The sequence below is a fragment of the Grampus griseus genome, assembly GCF_964374135.1.
Source record: "Grampus griseus genome assembly, chromosome: 1".
NCBI lineage: Eukaryota > Metazoa > Chordata > Mammalia > Artiodactyla > Delphinidae > Grampus > Grampus griseus.
In genome coordinates this window covers 150,536,317-150,556,826 of record NC_139017.1, presented here as the reverse complement: position 1 = coordinate 150,556,826, position 20,510 = coordinate 150,536,317, and the positions used below count along the sequence as shown (strand labels likewise).

General features: G+C 52.9%; 1 protein-coding gene across 1 annotated transcript in view; it reads right to left on the bottom strand.

The window, feature by feature from the left end:
• RIMS3 (regulating synaptic membrane exocytosis 3) overlaps positions 1-14,753 on the bottom strand; it is a gene marked incomplete at its 3' end in the record, with an annotated part of 34,253 nt that extends 19,500 nt beyond the window's left edge. Inside the window, exon 1 of the mRNA XM_082677576.1 lies at positions 14,561-14,753. The remainder of the gene's footprint in view (positions 1-14,560) is intronic.
• Positions 14,754-20,510: the final 5,757 nt, after the last annotated feature.

Here is a 20,510-nt window from a genome sequence, read left to right as displayed (position 1 = left end):
TGATGCTGTTTCCTCCTTGTCCAAACTCCTGGGTCCCCTAATCTGCCTTTAGGCACTTTTTTTTTTTTTTTTTTTTTTTTGCCTTTAGGCACTTTAATGTTAAATTGCTGGTGCTAAGGCCAAGGGACTCATCCAGGTCCAACTGCTAAGGAGCTCAGACCCTATTCTTCCTCTGTCCTCTCCCTGACCGATGGGGTCTGTGTCCCTCCCCAGACACAATGTGACACGACCATCAGTCAGGAGTGTGTGTATTGGGGGTGTATCAGGGGGCCAACTCCCGGCTCCACCCACAGTGTGTGACCCTGAGCAGGTCATTCAGCTTCTCTGAACCCTCATCTCCTCTTCTATAAAATGAGTCTACTGGCCATCTGGACCCAGCCTGACTCTCCGGGCTGGACTGGGAGTCAGATGGGTTAATGAGGAGCAGGAAAGCACAGTAATTAAAAGCACAGGCTTTGGAGGCAGACAGACTTAGTTCAAAACCTAGACCTGTCACTTACAAGCCATATAACCCAGGGCAATGTCCTTAACAACCCCCCGAGCCTACAGCTCCTCATCTTTCAAGTTGGGATAATAATGCCCACCTTAGGATTCTTAGATGAAATATTACAAAAATAAGGATTGGTACATGCTAAATGCTCAGCAATTATATTATTACCATTTATAATGTGCCTTTGTAAATGGTAAAGGACTTCACAGGTGTTGGTGCTTATGAGTCTGGATTGCAACCAGGTGCAACCACTTCCTGGGAAGGCTCGGAGATGAATAGGATCACCTCCCACTCCAGCCCTGGGTGCAGGATAAGTGTGGGATCTGGGTTCCTGCACCTCTCAGTTGAGGTGGGAGCTGACATGTGAAGCTGTGCTTTTCCCTGCCAGCATCTCAGCTCCTGGTCCCTCAGCAGATGCTGCATCTGGCATTGGAGACCCCTGCCCCAACCCTTATCTAGCACTAGGGCTGCCCACCACGTTGTTCATGCCAATCTGTGCCCCTGTCAGAGGCCAGACTTAACCTCAGAATCCCTCTTAACACAGTGCTGCCTCACCAACTGAGAACCAGCTCATGAGGTAATACTGGTTTTCTTTTACCTGCATCTACAGAAGGTGGGGGTATCCCTTGTTTCTAGCCTTCACTCTCCCCCTCAGGGAGAGACAGGTGGGTGACAGAGCTGGTGCATGGTGGGGGAGGGTAAGCTGGACCCAGGGAGCACACCCAGCCTGAGTAGGGAGCACTCTTCCAGCTCCTCTCCTGGTTATGTGACTTTTATCTCCTCCAAACCAGGCTCGCACACACACTACACATAACCGGGAGAGGCACAGGGCACAGAATTTCAAGTGTGTGATTACACACCATGCAGACCCACACAAATGATACACACTTAAAGACACAATCACATGTGTACACAGACATGCACACACACCCCTAAGATACTCATCCACACAAAAGCACACAGAAGTAGCCACACTGACAGCCACAGGCAGGCAGACAGACACACACACACACACACACACACACACACCCTCCCCCGGCCCCCAGCCCCTGCCCAGCTCAGAGGCATGAAGAGCCCCATCCCTTCAGTGGGCAGGAAAGCAGGAAGTGTCTTACTTGGATCTGTGGGGTCCCTTGGCCAGACATGCACACCAGCTCTGAGCAGGCGCTTGTGTGAGCTTGCACACACACACACACACACACACACACACACTCATACCTACTCTGGCCCCCAATCTCACCCCTCTGGCCCCCATCCCCACAGGCCGAACAAAGGATGTCATCGTGAGGTCGGTGGCGAGGAGATGAGAAGGCTGGCTGGGAGCAGCTGCGGTCGCCATGGCTACTGAGCTGACCCACTTCTCCTCCACCCAGCCTGGCCCACTCAGCCCAGGCAAGAAGGGACAGGCAGCTTTGGGCAGTGGGGGCCTCTCCCATCACACACAGTAAAGGGGCGGCCCTCTGAGTGTGTGGTAGGGATGGGTTGAGCAGATAGACTGGGTTCCGATACAAAGGCAAGAACCAGACATCTCCTGAGGAGAGCAGGGTGCTCAGGTCTCCCCCAGCCTCAGGGCCTCTGGCCTCAGGGGCCCATAGGGGTCACGCACTTGCCCTGGACATGTTCTCAGACATAGTCCTCACAGCAGGGCAGGGGCTTGGGTGGTTGGGCCCAACCTGTGTCCTCCAGACTCCAAGGACTCGGGACACCCAAGGGTGAGGCAGACCCAGAGCTGGGTGAGCCCCGTCTCCTGTTCAGAACAAGGCTCCTGAGGGCAAGGTTCGTCTTCCCCACTTGGACTGAGGGCTGCTGGGCCATGGCCAGGCCTTCCTTCCTCAGACGGGGCTGCCGTGTGTCTTCTCTCAGCCAGGGGGCTCCTGAGGACATGGCCGCAAGTCTTCCCTCAGAACTGGGTTCACAGAGGAACGACTCGGCCTTCAGACAGCTCAGTCTTGTGAGGAGATGGCTCACAAGGCAGAATGAATCCCTCCTGTGGGACGGCCTCCCGTAGCTCCCCGTTTCCTTCAGGAGAAAGTAAAAACCCCTCACAAGGCCCACAAGTGAAGTGACCCAGCTCATCTCGCACTCCTGCCCCTCCTCCGTATCCCAGCCACACTTGCATTTTTTTCATTCCCCAGAAGTGCCACTTTGTCTCCTGCTAGCCTGGAAAGCTCTTCTCCAGTCCGTCCCCACCCTCGTGTCCTGCGGACCTGGTATGTGTCGCACCACCTTTGGGGGCTAATCCCTACTCAGCGCTCAGTCCCAGGCTGGATGGCATGTCCTAGGAGAGTCTTTGCAGACAAGGTTAGTCCCCCTGTCATGCTCCCCCAGACCCTATACCATCCTTGCCTGTTGTGCGTTGAACGGTGCACCACCCCCCTGCAAAAAAAAGATACGTTGAAGTCCTAACCCTTGGTACCTCAGGATGTGACCTTATTTGGAATACATTAAAATAACAGACATTTCCACCAATGTGTAGTTGTGAAGAGGGAAAAGTTCTGCTCTCTGCTTGATAACTGTCTTTTTATTGATTAACTGATTCCTCCTCCTGTCATTCTAATGGATTTACAGAGCTTGAGCTCCAGAGCCTTGTGGGGCATAGATTCCAGGTGGAAGCATCCAGGAAGAGTGCACATGCTTCCTGACCATCTCCATCACCCAGCCCCTCTCATAACTTGTGGCCAGATGTGGCAGCTGTTGCCTGACAGGGGCTGCTAGACTTGGCACTTGAGAATGCCACTAGAGAACACCCTGGGGCTGAAGGCACTCCCGAACAGAAGCAAGATGCCGCCCTCAGTGGAGGCACCAGCCGGTGCTTCTCAGACTTCAATGTGCACACAAATCACCTGGGGATCTTACTGACGTGCAGATTCTCATTCCATGGGTCACAGGAAGGTGGAGCCTGAGTGTCTGCATTTCAAACAAGCTCCCAGGTGATACCCACGCTGCTGGTCGGAGGACCACCCAAAGCACTGAGAGGTAAAGATAAAACACCCTGGCTGTTCTGCAGAAAGAGTGAACACTTCAGGATGGGGAGACCAGGGCAGGCATCACGGAGAAATTCTCTGCAGAGCACCTTGAAAGGTGGATGGGATTTAGAGAGGTACAGGTGGCAGGAAAGAGGTGGAAACTAGCTGGGAAGGTCCAGAGAAAGAATGGTATGTTCAGAGGCTGGTGAACAGAGCAGTGCAGTTGGAGCAGGACGTATGTGCAGCTGTGGAAGAGAGGGCTGGGAACATAGGCTGGGAACAGCCAAAGAAGGGCTCTGAATGTAGGGCTAAGAAGTTTGGCTTTAATCCTGAAGGGAGTGAAATCTGACATGGTTTAGATGTAACATTTTACAGAGATCAATCCAACACAGTGCAGGATCAGAACAAAGCCCGACAGCAGGAAGAGCAGTCAGGAGGCAGGTAAGAAGGGCTGCCCTGCTTCAGACAGTGCCGGTGGAAAGAGGAAAGGGGTGCAAGAGTCGTGGGAGGGCTTGGGGGATTGCCTGGAGTTAGCGATGGGACAAGGTTAGGGGAAGGGCAGAAACCAGAATCCAACATGATTTACAGGAAGGGTGAGCAGGAGCCATCCCCACAGCGTGAGGTCCTGGAGGCAAAAGTTGGCTTGAGGGAAACATGAGTCCCTATTTTAGATATGATGAGATAATTTTGCAACTCCCATATGGAGGTGTTGGACAGGTAAGCAGATTCCCTGGAGTTCAGGAGAGCAGTGTGAGTGGGCAGGATTTGGGTGTGTTCCCAAAAGGGAAAAGTGAGGTGTGGAGAGGAAGGAGAATGCCCGGAGGAGGGTACAGAGTGAGGAAAGGGTGAGAGGTAATACCTACAGTTAGGGCTAGGAGGAAAATGGAATCCACCGAAGGAGGGAGAATCAGCAAGTCAAAGTAGGAGAACTCAGAGAAGATGTCGTGAATACACAGATGGCCAACCTGGAGGCCCTACGCACCCTGACATCGAGACCAAGGAGAGGCCTGCCCAGCCCAGGACGTAGGAGGGCAAAGGAAGCCCAGGCCTGAACAAAAGCACAGCCTGAATGGAAAGCAGAATTTGGACTGGTAGAGAAGGGAGCTGGATTCCCTGGGGAGGGTCTGGGTTGCAGCAGGATCCCAAGGGGCCTGGGGCTCCCAAGCCCTTATTCCAGCTCAGCCCAAGCACAGGAAAGACAGTATCCCCACTCACAAACACACACACCGCACTTTGCACACCCACTGACTACAGAACCCCCAGGGGCAGAGCAGAGAAGCAGGGGAAGAAGTCTTTGGGGCAAAGCCTCATTGCTGGGGAGCACATAATTTATCATGCAATTAGGACTCTTTCAAAGAGTGAACAGAGACACTACTAACAATCACACCAGAACCACAAGTGTAAGTTAGGACTGTCCCAGGCAAACCCTAGCCCTGAGGGATACTGGATCCCCTCCCCCGCCAAATACTCACTTGGTCCCTGTTTCCCCTTCCTAGAAAGGGTGGTAGAACTGACAGATAGGTGAGAGGGACAGGCTAGCTCATCCTCAGAGGGAGGGGCCCCGCTGAGGGTGTTGGTGGATGGGGAAATCTCACCCCCTCCCAGTCCCGCCCCAGCCTGAGCGCCAACGCCCCCGCCGAGGGGGAAGCGGCAGCACCACGGACAGCGGCCGCCCCCCCCAACCCCACCCCGCTCTCCCTGCTCCCTGCGGGTCTGGCCTTATTTGGCCAGGGCCGCCGCTAGGCAGGATCAATATTTCATGGGGGAAGGGGCTCCGGTTACCAGACCCCGCGCTGAGCAGGAAGGCGCCGCCCTCGCCCGCCGCCCACCCTGGGGACACTCCCGGGAAGCCAGCATACCCTCGGCCCCAGCCCAGACAGACACTGCCCTCAACGCACTCTGCCTTCCCAGGCACGCCCCTGGCCCCCGCACCCTCTCTGGAGCACAAAGCCCCAGGTGCACGCCACACACTTGCACACTGCCACTCGGACACACCACAGAGCCAGACACGCTCTACAAAGACGACGACACAAACAAAACAACAGGCACACACCACACCCAGCGTGCAAGCCACCAAGACGCACAACACACACACATACACACACCAGATGCCTCACAGACACACATTACACAGAGACGCATTCACCACAGACCCACATGCACATCACACACAAGACACCCTGCCACACATGCCCAAACTCACAACGCACAGAGCCTCCCCACGAAGACCCTCAGACATATCACTCAGAGGTCCTTTCACCACGGACACGCACGTACGTACAAACTCTCTCTCTTACACACGTGCACACACACACACACAATATGCCTCCACAGAGACCCTCAGACGTTCACCATGGATACACAAGCACATGCCCCACACTACCCAGGCCCCCCACCCCTCGTGGAGCCAAGGCCTGCCCTCCCGCTGTGGACATGGGAGTGGGGAGGGGCAGGCAGGACTTTCCTCCTGCCCACCTGGCCCTGGTCTTGGGCCCTGTGGATAAATCCTCTGTGTCCTCTGAGGCCCCCTGGGGCTGCTCCCCCATCTCCAGGGGCAGGTAGTGAGCGACACAAAGAGGTGGGAAAGGGGAGAGCAAGGAGAACAGGACCTCTGAGACCCCAAAGCCTCCTGGCTTTGCCGTCCCTGGGCCCCAAGCCCTGGGGACAGCCTCACCCTCACCCATGGCCCCCATAGCCTCTGCACTCCCTGGGACTCCTGCCCTCTGGGAGGCCCTAAGGCCCATGTTGTGCATGGGTACCTGGAGGACTGTGGAGTCTGCAGCTCCTGCCCCCCCCCCCCCCGCCGCAAAGCCCCCACCCAGGAGTGCCCAAGTCCTGCCTCAGAGGCGAGAGGCATCCTACCCCCATCCAGGCACCCCAACTCCAAAAGCTCCCCTCTCAAGCAAGCAGCCCATGTTCTCCTATCTACGGGACAATCACAGCATGAGTCTCTGAAAGCAACCCAAGCCAGGGTACAAGGTGAGGAGAACGGAGTAGGCTGGCACAGCATAAGAGACCCCCAAATTCTCCAGGGAGGCGGAGGGGATCTTAAAGATTATCTAGGTCCACATCCCTGACGTCCCTGTACAACGTCCCAGTTTTGCATTATCCACATAACATTGTGTGTCCCTCAGTGGTTTACGCCAAATCTCCATAGGCCTGTAAGGTCCATCAATTATTTTCTTAAAATTGGCACTTTTAAGTTAAATGCATTTATTTTAAAGAGAAATTTTGTGTTACTACTATAAATGGAAAGCCAATACCAATTTTAATAAATGGAAAATGACAGTAAAATAAGTACAGTGAAAACAAAGCTATATTATTAAAGTTTAGCTACACAGAGCTGCCAGTCACGATCTCTGTGGTTTTCCGGTTTGTTTGTTTGTTTTTTTTTTTTTTGGCTACACCGCACAGCTTGCGGGATCTTAGTTCCCCGACCAGGGATCAAACCCAGGCCCTGGCATTGAAAACGCCGAGTCCTAACCACTGGACCACCAGGGAATTCCCCAAGATCTCTATTTAAAAGCAAGGGCAGGGACTTCTCTGGTGGGACAGTGGTTAAGAATCCGCCTGCCAGTGCAGGGGACACAGGTTCGATCCCTCGTCCAGGAAGATCTCACATGCCGCGGAACAACTAAGCCCATACGCCTAGAGCCCATGAGCCACAGCTACTGAGCCCTCGGGCTGCAACTACTGAAGCTCACGTGCCTAGAGCCTGTGCTCCACAACAAGAAGAGCCACTGCAATGAGAAGCCCACGCACCGCAACAGAGAAGCCCCCGCTCGCCGCAACTAGAGAAAGCCCGTGTGCAGCAACAAAGACCCAACACAGCCAAAAATAGAATAAATAAATAGATAAATAGATAAATAAATAAATAAATAAAATTTTTAAATTAAAAAAAAAAGAAGGGCAGCAAGTGTTGGAAAGTTGTTAAAGACACACCAGCATGGCACTGACAACTTTCTTCCTGGGACAAACTTGGACTTGATAGAGTTGAAAGGGAACCAACTTTCTCAGTATGTGAGCCAATGCCATGCAGTGGCATGTGCACGAGCCACTGAAAGTCATCTCAGGTCTCACTGAAGGGACCATGCTCACGCTGGGAAGGAAGTTCTAGGCTTGCCTGCCTCCTGTAGGAGCTTGGATGGCACTGGTGGCAAGCTGGCACCCTGTTGCCACATTCCATTCCCATAATAACAATCCTTAGAAATTGCTCAGTTGTCTATTTACAAATTGTCCTTACATCTACCATCTAATAGGAGTCTCACAGCAGGAACTACCATGCATGGTTCTTCACTGAGAAAAGGAAATGAGCTGAGTCTTAGGAGATGAATATGATTTTGGCAGAGAGAACTGTCCTGACAGCTCACGCCCTCCTCATCCCTCTCTCCCCCACTCCAAAGAGAGGTGAGAAAATCAGGGTCTCATCTCCCTAACTCTCTGCTCAGGCCTCTGAATGACATTTGACAGGCTCTTTGGAGCCTGCCCTGGGTGCTACTGCCCCCGGAAAAGACTCCTCTTGAAGTCACGATGCAGGTCTGTTTTCACCAGGTGCCGTCCAGATGGAAGGCTGGGACCAGGCCCACCTGGCACTGTAAGAATTATAGCAGATGTCTTTTGAAGTATAATACTTGCCCAGATTACAAACAAACAAGAGCCATGTCTGCATGTCTGACTTTGTTTTCCTTCCCTGCAGGCTGCAGTTGATTGGACCAGGGTGGGTACCTGACCCCCTCAGAGCCAATCAGATCCTCTCCTGGGAGTTTGGACTTGGATCTGCCAAGCCCTGGGTTCTATCTCTGAATGTAGTTGGAACTGAGGGATGAAATACAGGAACTATAAGTGGTCCATTATCTGGAGAAGCTGAGAAAACCCAGTGTGTGGAGACAGAAAGGTGAAGGCAGCCAACAAGGTACAGAGAGCAGCTGCTTCAATTTCTCCTGGCCTACAGGTCTCACCTTCCAGAGGCTAACGATTTTCCTACTCCTCAGTTCCCCCAAACCCCCTGTGTTCTCGTAATAAACACTTCTTTATTACTGAGGCTGGCTTGAGTGGGTTTCTGTATACAAGCAAAGACCTAACTAAGGACAGGGGAGAAGCTGGGAGCTGGAGGCACAAAGATGAACAATCTCTGTGCCTGCACCGGAAGAGCTCAGTTTCATGGGACACAAGGAGGAAAAGATGTAGACTCTGTGTGGATGTGGCTGAGGTGGCGGGGGGCGCCAACTCTGCCCAGGGAGGGCCGGGAGGGCTCCTCAGAGGCTTCCCAGCAAAGGTGGCAGCCGAGCTGGTTTTGAAGAATGAAGGATGTTCTCCAGGGAGACTAAGCAGGGGTGCAGAGGCATTATAGGCAGAGGGAACCACGAGGGCAGAGGCACAGAGGCACAAAACAACAGCCTGATGTGTTAGAAGAACAGGAGTTCAAAGTGTGGGGAGGGGGTAAGCAGGGGAGATGAGGCTGGAGGGGCTCTCGGGTGCAGATCATAACGTGCTTTGAATCCCATGCTAAGAAGCTGAGGCCCTTCTTGCCCTCAACGGGGAGCTATTGAAGTATTTTAAGTAGCAGGGTCAGTTCTGTGTTTTAGAACTCTGGGGCTATACAGAGAAAGGACTGGAAAAGGCAGGCCTGGAGGCAGGGAGGCTAGTTAGGATGCTGCAGCAATGATTCACCTATTCCTTTCATCCACAGAACAATTCGTTGTTTACCTACTACGTGCTGGGGCCAGGCAAAACTGGATTCCTGACCCCACAGAGTCCACAGTCTAGCAAGAAAGAGAGATGAGGAAAGGCCAGTCAAGTGTGACGAGTGTCGTAAAGAACACAAGGTCCTATGGAAGGGGCTGATGTTTAGTTTCCAGTTTAGGCTTCTCTGCAGAAATGATGTTCAAGCTGGTATCTATCTGAAGGAGATAGATAAGCAGGGGAAGGGCATTCCAGGATAAGGGAACAACATGTATGAAAGTCCTGCAGCTCAGGGAGAGGGCAATTGGTACAGATGATCCAAAAAGGTAGGCAAGGACCAGATCTCACAGGGCCTCGCAGGCTACGTCAGTCTGGCTTTTATTCCAAGAAATCTTGGAAGGGTCTTAAGCAAGGAAATGACACAATCAAACGTTTATCTTTAGAAGATCACTCTGACTACAGTATGAAACCTGAAATGAAGCCGGGCAAAAACAGAAATGTAAGGAGACCAGTTAGGAGGCTGTCACAGTGGTCCAGGTGAGAGCTGATGCTGGTCTGGAGTGGGGCAGTGGGCAAGGAGAGAGATGACGGACTGGGGAGAGAGATTCAGGAGAGCCAACAGGACTTGCTGAGGACTGGCTGTGGAATGTGGGGGTGAAGGAGAGGGAGGTGTCCAGGAGGACTTCCAGCTTTCCAGCTTGAGCAAGTGGGTGGATGGTGGTGGCAGAGATGAGCTAGGGACACGAGGCAGAGCAGGTGCCAGCAGACAGAGCTGGGACCTGAGTTTGGACCTGAGACTGATCATGAGACATCTAAATGTGGTCCAAGAAGTAGTTAGATTTGCAGGTCTTGAGCCCGGAAGAGGGCATTAAAGTCAGGTAAATGAGATTACCTGGGAGTGGGGGAAGAGTGGGCAATACAGGGCAGCTCTGAGGAATCACGGTTGCAGCAGGGCCTGGACACAGAGTGACCGGAAGCTCTGAGCTTGGAATATCAGAACCGTGAAATCCAAAGGCTTCCTCTCTCAGCCCTGGAGAGCATCTGGCTTTGGCTCCACCTCTCCTGGCCGAGTATCACTCCTGAGCACAGGAACTTCCGGGATGAGACAGCCCTCCCTTCCCCACACACCTCTTTCCTCCTTGGCAAACTCCAAGTTATCCTTCAGACCCACCCAGCTTAGGAGGTGCCTCATCCTAGTGAAGTCCAGGTATGTCCAGGCACGTGCTCTCCCATCTGACAACCTGGGTTTTATGCACTTGATGGCTGTGTGACTTTGGCCGAGAACCTGAATCTCACTTTCTTCATCTATACGATAATATAGATGAATAATAGGAAATAATAATCGTACCTACCTCATAAGGCTGTTTGAAGATGAATATGTCAAGTGCTTAGCAGAGAACCTAGCACACAGTAAGCACTAAATAAATGTTACTATTATTAACATCCCACCCACCTTGGGACAGTTAGTCATGCCCTCCGTCTTACCCCTCCTCCATCTGGGGACTATGTGCAGGTCTGTGTCGCTCCCTGCCTCTTCCTATTCCAACCCAATTTGTGGGGCCATATAATATGCAGGGCCCAGGGCTAAATGAAAAAGCAGTATCACTTGTTCAAAATTATTAAGAATTTCAAGATGGTGACAGTCAAACATTAAGCGTGGGGTCCTTCTAAGCACAGGTTGCCCTGTGCAACCACAGACTGGTGAATCTCGCCCTGCCTCCACCCCCAGTCAGCCCTAGGCCTGGGCCTGGCCCAAAGTTGGTGTCAACCCCCCGGCAAGAGAGTTAAAATACCAACTGACATTGCAATAGGGTTTTGTGATTTCTATCTGGAATTTCATTTTATCCTTCCCATGGACAGATAACATCAACCCCCTTTTATAGTTGAGGATACTGAAGTTCAGAGACAGGTGTGCCTTGCCAGAGGTTACCCACCTCAGAACCGCAGAGCTGGGATGTGAATATAGGCCTGGCTGGTGCCAAAGCCCTGCCTCTTGTCCTCTGGCTCCCCAGAGAGGTTGGGAGAACCTGGGCCCAAGAGATAAATTTCATCAACAAGACCCAGAGAGAGGGAGCTGGAGGGACTGGGACTGGCCTCCTCCCTCCTGGGGTGAGTCACATAAACAACCTGCTCCCTGGGCACAGGGAAGGGGGGACGAGAGGGCAAAAGGTCACTCCTGAGAAGGATCTGCTTGAGGGCCACAGACCCCAGCCCACACTCTCTGGAAATCAGCCCCTGCTGCTTCTGCTTCAAATCCTTCAGAGGCTGCCATCGGCTTCAGGATAATTCCCAAGTTGAAAGTATCCTGCTAGATAGACCAGGAGATCTGGCCTGGCTGTGCTGACTCCTGCCCCCTCTCTTCCCTCTCTCCCCGACTCCTGCCCTCGCCACCATACCAGTCCTGTTCCCGCCATCACCAAGGCCTTAGCACACCCGGTTCCCTCCTTCTCTGCCTCCTCAACGCCTTGTCACGCTACCGTCGCTGCATCTCTCCTTTCAACACATGTCACATGCTCTGGGCCGTCTCCCAGCTAGAATGCCCGCTCCATGGAGGCAGGAGCTGCCTGACACACAGTGCTTAGCACATCAGGTGTCTGAGCACATCATCCTGCAACAGAGGCAGGAGGGCCTTGCACTCTTTCTCCCCTTCTCTCCACTCCTCCTCAACCCTCCTTTTCTTGTCCAGGCATCTTGAACTCAAGGTGTGAGGAGCCCAAACTTGCAAAGGGAAGAGAATCATCACGCAGCCTGCACCCTCCACCTGCCAGTCCTGGGCTGGGTGCTGTACATCCAGTTATGACATTTAATCTGCCAAGCACCTTCCAGATGGGGGTGGGGCAGTATGGGTGTAAATTACTCCTATTTTTCCAGAGGTGTCTGAGACCTGAAGTATAACAGAGTGTGGAGGTGGAGGATGCGGAACTTGAACCCAGGTCTCTCTGGTGCCCAAGAACCTGGAGCCCTCTCCGCCGCTGTGACTCACTGTTCCCAGGCAGCTCACCTCCAACCAGAGAACAACTGTTTCTAACCCGTGGCCTCCGTTCACACACAGCCCAGGCAGCACAGCTCCTTTGTTGGGTCAGCAAAACACCAGTGCAGGAAACAGCTCCACCGTCAGTAAGAGGCCAACGTAGAAGTCATCCCTCCCCAGGGTCAACAAAATGCCAGTGGGGGAGAAACAGTTCCCAGGTCAGACAAATACGAGTGGCGGAGACACCCCCATGGTCAGCAAAATGCCATTACAGGAGGCATATCCTGCAACCCCAAGTCAGCAGAAGGCCAGTGTGACAAACACTTCCCTACAGCCCCCTCTACGTGTCATGGGCGTGCACAGAGTCCTCCAAGGTGATGCCCCCGGGGTGGGGTAGGGGAGGCAATGGGGCTGGGCTGCCGCCCTGGGGAGAAGGCGGCAGCCTGGGAGTGGGGCAGACCTGGGTGAGAGTTCTCACATGGCACTAATGAAATCAACCACCAGCCTGCCCCCTCCTCCCCAGGGACCCTCCAGGCTCCAGCTGATGCAATGCCCAGGCTGGATAATTGTTTTCTTCCCTCCTTAAAGGGCCAGCTGCTGCTGCAGCTGCAGACATCACCCAGACCCCTGACAGACCCCACAGAGCTTATCACCTGGTTAGGAACAGGGTGAGCCCAGAAAGTAGCAGCTCAGCCCTGGGCTCAGCAGAGTAAAACCCAATTATGTGCAGAGACCAGATGTGTCTGTGAGCAAGGAGGGAGGGAGAGAGAAGAGTTCAGGCCTGGCCCGCTGAGACCGCATGCCCCGAGGGATGGGACCTTGGTCCCTGCTGGATGCTCAGCCCCTGGCTCCTGCCTGCCCATCCGTCAGGTCCTTGGCACAGGGGGTGCTCAGGAGTTCAGCAGTTACCTACTGAGGTCTCCTGAGTGCCAGCCTCTGTGCTAAGCAGCTCAAATCCACCATTTCATTTACTCCTCTCAGCTGACCTAGAAGGTGGGTCTGTTTCACGAAGGAGGCTCAGAAAGGGGAAGCGATTTCCTCAATAGTGCATCGCCAGAAAGTGGCAGAGCCTGGGTTTGAAGCCAAGTTTGCCTGACTCTGCACTTCATACCTGCAGAAGGTTGGGTAGGTATCGAACCCCACGGCTGGAGGTCCCTAAGCCAAGCAGCTGGCACAAAGGGCGGAGAAGGGGTCTGTGGGCCCTAAACAAGCTCTGAAGGGCACAAAGCTTGGATTGAGCACAGGTTTCACAGACCCCTTCCCCCACCCCCTCACCTCCACCAGAGAATGCCCCATTAGTCTGCCCACATGCCCCTAGGGACAGTTGGCAGCTGTCTGATTACAGACTAATTGGTGGCTGGCAGAAACTGTGGGGCTGGCTAGTTAACCCCTTGGTGACCAGGCCTAGCCCAAAAAGGCCCTCTCCTCACCACTTCAGGCCCCAAACTCAAGGAGCCCAGACAGAAGAAGTCATCACAGGCAGAAGACAGGACCAAAGAGGCAGCAGCCTTCTTCTCTACATCCAGACAACACCCCTGGGGCTGGGGCTAGACACTGATATATTCACCCAGGCTCCCCACCCACGAAGGGCCACATCCAAACAGCCCCCAGGTGGCAGTGCAGCCAGTGCCTCTGTTCTCTGGCCTTGGTATGGCATTGCCCACCCCATCCAGGACCACAAGAGCTATGGGCCTTCCCTGGCCTTCCAGGGTACTGGGAAGAAACCCACTCCTCAGGGATGGGTTATCCAGAAAAGGTGATGTGGACGTGGGTCCAGGCAGCCTGGGGGCCAGCAGGTGAAAACACCCTCCCCTTGCATGAGAGGGTGCCCAAGTTGCCCCCCAAGGGTCTTGCCAAACCTCCCTGAACCCTGGATTTCCCACCGTTGATTGACCAACTACCTTTCCCAGCTTCCCAGAAGCCCCCTCTCCCCACCCTAGGGCTGGAATGGGCATCACCCCTTTTCTTTCATAGGGTGGGGGGTAGGGGTCCTCTGGGCACCACAATGGTGCCTCACTGGGAGGAAAGAGTGGCCAGCTTCTCAACCAGGGCACAGGCAGGAGAGAGAAAGGGAGGCTGCCTTCCAGCTCCCTTTCCAGGAGAGATTCTAAGCACTTTCCAAAAATGCCATGGGAGACAATGCTGTTGAAGATCAGGGCCCCAGGTGCTCCGAGCATCAGCAAAGAACTCAAGACTCTGGGGCCTTCTACTCCATTTTCCGGGCTTCCCCAAACACCTCATGTTCCCTTCTCATACCTTAGCCCCCCAGAGTCATCACACACACTGTGCTCCGCCCCCGGGCCCCCGCAACCGCCGCCCCAGACCCTGCACACTTAAGATCCCTACGTGGCGCCTCACGACCAGAGACCCCTCCCCCGCCCCGTGGTCCCCCAGACCTCCGCAACCCCCTCCCCACGTCCACTCCCAGGCGACCGAGGCCTACTGACTTACCCGAAGGTGGGGCCGGGGTCCAGACACGGAGGGGTCTCCGCTGGCCGAGGCGACTCCGCAAGGCGGGGCAGGTGCTCTGGGACCCCGCCCCGCGGACCCGGCGGAAGGCGCGGCCCGGTCCCAGGCGCGCTGCGGCCTCCGAGGGGCAGGGGCGCGGGGCGGGGAGGGGCGGCGAGAGAGGCTCACGGGGGCATCGCCCGCAACCGGGCCGGGCAGCTCTGCTCCGCCCGCCTGCGCTGCCTGCTCCGCAGCCGCCACGGTTCTCAGCCACCGCCGGGTGCAAAGCCCAAGCCCCGGCTGGCGGGAGGCGAAGAAGGAGGCGGGGTCTGATGGGGGCGGGGTCTCGGTCGGGGGAGGGGCCATTGGAAGGGGCGGGGTCGGTGGGGCAGGGCCTGTGGTGGTGGGCGGGGCCTAAGGGAATCTGGAGAGTCTGGGTTTGCCTGGTTGGGGGCGACCTATGGTAATAAGGCCTCGAAGGGGCGGCGTGGAGAGGATGCCCGAAGCCTCTCCAGGTCTCCAGAACGCTCCTGCTCATGCTTGCCCCCCTCTCCACCTCTACATCTATCTGTTCTTTCTCATCTTCCTTCGCTCTGGGGGACCTCCCAGGACCTCACTGGCACCGCGGTACCCCTGTCACACCCTGGACCAGATCCAGGAATGTCAGATGGTGAGAGAAGGGGGAAATGACATACAAACATCAAATCCATTTACAGATGGAAAACCTGAAGCCCAGAGAGGAGAAAAGACTTGCCCAAGTGACTGCTATGAAGAAAAAGACTTTACGGTGTTCCTTTCAGACAGAGGGTACGGGAGTAGAGAGTGTCTTGCCCTAAGACCCATGTTAACCTCCCTCCCCTCACCGCCCCTCTTCTCCTAGAACAGTGGTTTCCAACTTGGGGTGATTCACCGCCCCCCACCCGGGCCCAACATTTGAGAGTGTCTGGAGACATCTTAGGTTTTCACAACTGGGGGTTGCTACTGGCATCTAGTGAGAAGAGATGAAGGGTGCTGCTAGACATCCCTCAATGCACAGGACACCCCCAAATGTTGCTAATGCCAAGGCTGAGAAGCCCTGCTCTAGGACCTAGCATGTGCCTAAATGGAGCTTCCAAGTGGGTTCCCTGAGCACTGGGACTTGAGGAGGATGCTGTATAAAGTCTCTCCTAGAGTTATGCCTGCCCCCATCTTTCTGTACTTAACCTTGCTCAGCTGGTCAATTCCACTTTGGGGCTCCAGTGTTCTTAATTCACTCATTTACAGAGGGGACAATACTATTACTGTTTGCCTTCCTAATTGTTTGCTGAAGGCAAGCAAAACAAGTAGTCTCCCTGCTGAGGGCATAGATTAAAATGTGAATGGGGAGTGGAAAGGTGTGGGGGAAAAGGAAAATAATTGAGATTATTTAATAAAAGCGACCCTCCTGGGGATAACTAGCTGTACCTTCTACATACCCCTCACCCTATCTCACCCTATCTCATCCCTTCTCACCTGGTCTGTGAGAAGGGTAAACTGTGACCCAACAATGTGGTGAGCCTGAAGCTGGGTCCCAACAGCTGGCCAGTGGTGGAGCTGGGACTCACAATTTTATTCACTTATTAACTAAACTTCTGTTATCATCAAAACTACATCAGGCCTACAACTAAGGCCTGTGATATAGAACGGTTGCTCTGGAGCAGCAAGGAGGATTAGATTTGGGGAAGGGGGACAAGATGGAGGGCAGGGAAGTAGCTGGAACAATGGTGGAGGTGAAGGATGAGGAGAGCAGAGCCTGTGAAGATTTGGAAGAGAAGGGAGGAATCAAGATTGCTCTGTGCTCCTCCCATGCACCCCATTACAGAGACATGTAAACCAGTGGCTGCCTTGGGAATCAGGTTCCGCTTGCACATCTGATGAAAACTTGGACTTTCCCTCTGGAGAAATGTGCAGACGACACTTCACATATAATTTCAGGGGTTCCAAAGCTCCAAAACAGCTTCCAGAAGGATTGGTCAGGGGGTTAGGGGTAGGGGTAGAGGTTGATTCATATATACGTGTATATATATATATATTTTTTTTTTTTTCTTTTTTTTGGCTGCATCTCATGGCTTGTGGGATCTTACTTCCCCAAACAGTGTTTGAACCCAGGCCTGGCAGTGAAGGTGCTGAGTCCTAACCACTGGACAACCAGGGAATTCCTGCGCCTTACCTGATATTAAAACGTATTATAAAGCCAATGTATTTAAAGCAGTATGGTATTGAGGCAGACCTAGAGGAATCAGTGAAACAAAATGGAGTACAGAAATGGACAAGCAGGCAAGGGAATTCCGTGTAGGATAAAGATAGCACTTCAGGTAAATGAGGGGAAATATAGGACTTACAACAAATGGGTGGAATATCGAGCAAGTTATTTGGTAAAATAAGAGAAAGCTGTGGCCTTACCCTACATGGGAATAAATTCCAGGTGGAGCTCATATTTAAATTATAACACCATAATGTACAAGAAGAAAACATTGAGTAATGTTTTCACAATCTGGGGGATGGAAAAGACTTTCTAAGCCTGATGAAACCTGGATGCCAAAGGGAAATCATAAATTTGACTATAAAAACTATAAAACTATAAAAACTTCTACAGAGAAGTGATCATACTCAAGTTTGAAAGACTTGAATGACAAACTGGAAGGGATACATCGCAGTTGCCCTCTACTTTTGCTTTTTCTGGCCCGCCAGCCCCTCCCCCAAGCCGCGAAGGGCATGAGCGGAAGGGACGGCCGTGGCTGTGACAGTCAAGGCCGAGTACATCGCAGAGGCTCCTCCCACGACACCCTGGCCAGCGCCCACCTGTTCAGGGGCCGGGAAGCCCCGGAAATCCCAGCCGGGCCATCTGGGTCCACAGCAGGTGCTTTAGCAAAACGGAGCCAGAGTCCGCGCCGAGGCTGCTCACCACTTCGCTCCTGTGGCCATACTGGGAACTGCAATCCTCGGTTCAGTTCATGCAGCTTCCCAGAGTTAAGGCGGGAATATTTTTCTTAATATAAATAAGGGTTAAATTTTTGAGGAAGCTAACAATGTTCTAGGCATTGTGCGAAACACATAAAATAGAATATTTCCATTGACCCTTAAAACAACTCTCCTAGGTGGGGCCACTGTATTATCATTTGACAGATGAGGAAACAGGATTTGACAGAAGTAACTTGCCCAGTCTCTAAGTGGTGGCGTAGGGATTCAAGGTCCGACTCCTCGCCCCACTTTTAATGCAAGAAAGCCAGGTTCTTGGCGAATTCAATAAAACAAAGTTTTTTTGAAGTTAACCTTGATCAGGCCTCATCCCAGGTGCCGGCAATTCAGAATTGAGAAAAACAGCCATTAGGAGAGACAGGCAGAGAAATAGTTCTGATTCAGTGAATCCCGGAAACAGCAGAGAACATGTTAATCCTGGTAGGGGTGGGGGGAGAGGGCAGGGATCCCAGAGATGTCCTTGAAGCTGTGGAGTTTGAGGGAGGGGGAAGGAGTGGGGTAGAACTTACAAGCCCACTGCAAGAAGGAAGAGTGGAGCTTTGGGGAGGAGCAGTGGTTTATGTGCCCTGAGTCTGGGGTAGCTGGGGATGAGGCTGGACAAGTACACAGGACCAAGCTAGAGTTTGGGTTCAGAGGAGTTAGGGCACAAAGATTTTGAGAACTTTTCCATGTTTCTGTTGACTTGGTCTAGGGACCACCTGCTCTGCCAACCCAGCCTGCCTCGTTCCTCCCAGATGCTCCCCACCTGGGGTCAAGGTACCAGTTGCCTAACCCAGAAACCTGGGAGTCACTCTTAACTCCTCCGTTATCCTCACCTCCATCCAGTTAATTATCAGGGCCTGCCCAATCTACCTCTTAAATACTCTCCAGGTTCACTGTCTGCTCTCCATCCCTGTGGCCACTCCCCCCCTCCAGATGGCCTTCCTCACTCCTGAATCCAGCTGCTGGCTGTGACTAGGTCTCACCACCTCCAAACTTTCACATAAGAGAAATCCTTATAAAGCAATTCTAACCACATTCCCTCGCCTACTGAAAACCCTTTCACTTTTATATATAGAATGGATTAACAACAAGGTCCTACTATATAGCATATGGAGCTGTATTCAGTATCCTGTAACTATTACTATTATTATTATAATTAACACTTATGGAAAATGTATTATGTCCTAGGACCTGTTCTAAGGACTTTATACATAGTAACTCAGTTAATCCCCATAGCAGGAAGCATGGGTGATGTTCTTCACCAGATCAGGGGAGCCCAGAGGAGGACCAGGTGGGGGAGATGCTGGACATGTTCAGATTCAGGTACGGTGGGGCATCCAGATGAGGGGCTGCAGAAGGAGCTGATTAGGTCTGGAGTTCAGAGGAGAAATTGTGGGTGGAGACATAAGATTAAAATTGTCAGGACTTCCCTGGCGGCGCAGTGGTTAGAAATCCGCCTGCCAATGCAGGGAACACAGGTTCAAGCCCTGGTCTGGGAAGATCCCACATGCTGCGGAGCAACTAAGCCCGTGTGCCACAACTACTGAGCCCGCACGCCTTGAGGCTGTGCTCCGCAACAAGAGAAGCCACCGCAATGAGAAGGCCGCACGCTGCAACGAAGAGTAGCCCCCGCTCGCTGCAAACAGAGAAAGCACGCGTGCAGCAACAAAGACCCAACTCAGCCAAAAATAAATTAAAATAAATAAGTAAATTTATTTTAAAAAAAAGAAAGAAATTGTTGGCAAATACATGAAAATGGGACAACAATCAACCCGTCTGGAAAGGTAGGAGGAAGGAGATAGCTAGATGATTTTTAAGGTTTCTCCTGGTAGAAGAACACGTGTAGGATTCCAAGTGTTGAGGTTGGTAGGACCCCCAGAGACAAGAGGAAAAATCCCCGTGGCCTGACAAACTTGACACCTGCTCCTTGGAGGCTGTCTGTTATTCTTTCATCTGACTTTCTTGTACTGAGCAGCTACTATGAGCCAAATGCTCTGCTGTAGATGGAAGGGTCAGAAGATACAACCCCTGTCTTCAGGGACTCCACAGTCTGGCAGGCAAAGGACAATACCAGAATAGGAACCCAAGTGCCCTAAGGCAAGCGTGGGAGACCTAGGGATGCGTCCTGGAGGACGTGACATCCAAGACAAGAGCAGACGGTCAGCAGAAGAAAGCTGTGTAGGGAATCTGGGCAGAGAGGATTGTTCATGTGGTTATTTTAAAGATTCTCATTCCTCTTGGATTTTCCACTTTGGACTCTAGTCATGTGCCCTGAGAGTCTATTGCAGGTGCTGGGAACCAGACAATAGTACTTGCATCTCTTAGGCTGTGTTGAATTTGCCGTCCTCTCCTGGTTCCTTCTCCTCAAAACTCTTCCTGCCTCAACTCTACCCTTCCTGTCAGGGCTTGGATGAGGGTGGGGCAAGAGAGACACCTAGGGCACAAATTTAGGGAGGCACTCACTCTCAGGGGCACAGCTCCTGGCCCTGCACCCTGCTCACACTGGTACTGTTCACACATGTGGCTCCCTCTGTTGACAGTGACCCTCCACCCACCCCTATACGCTCCAAGGCTCGGCTATCACCTCCTCCTGGATGGCTGCTGCTCTCCCCAGGCATCCCTGCCTCCTCCCTAGGCCAGGGTGGTCCTCTGTGCTCAAACAGCATGGTGAAGGCTGCACAGCACAGTGCTTGCCAGAGCAGGCTTTGGCATCAGAGCCCTGCTGTGCTGTTTATTATCTGTGAGCTGCTCTCTGAGCCCTGTTTTCACATGTGTCAAACGTGGTGCCAACTCCACAGGGGAGCTGTAAAGATTAAATGAGAAAACTGTATGTAAAGTGATCAGCAGTGATTGGTACAGGGTACTGAGTAAGTGGTAGCTATTAGGACTTTGTTTATACTTCTAAAGCACTCATACACTTAAAGATGTAATCTAGTTATTTTCCTGCCTCTGTCTTCACTATATCATAAGTTCC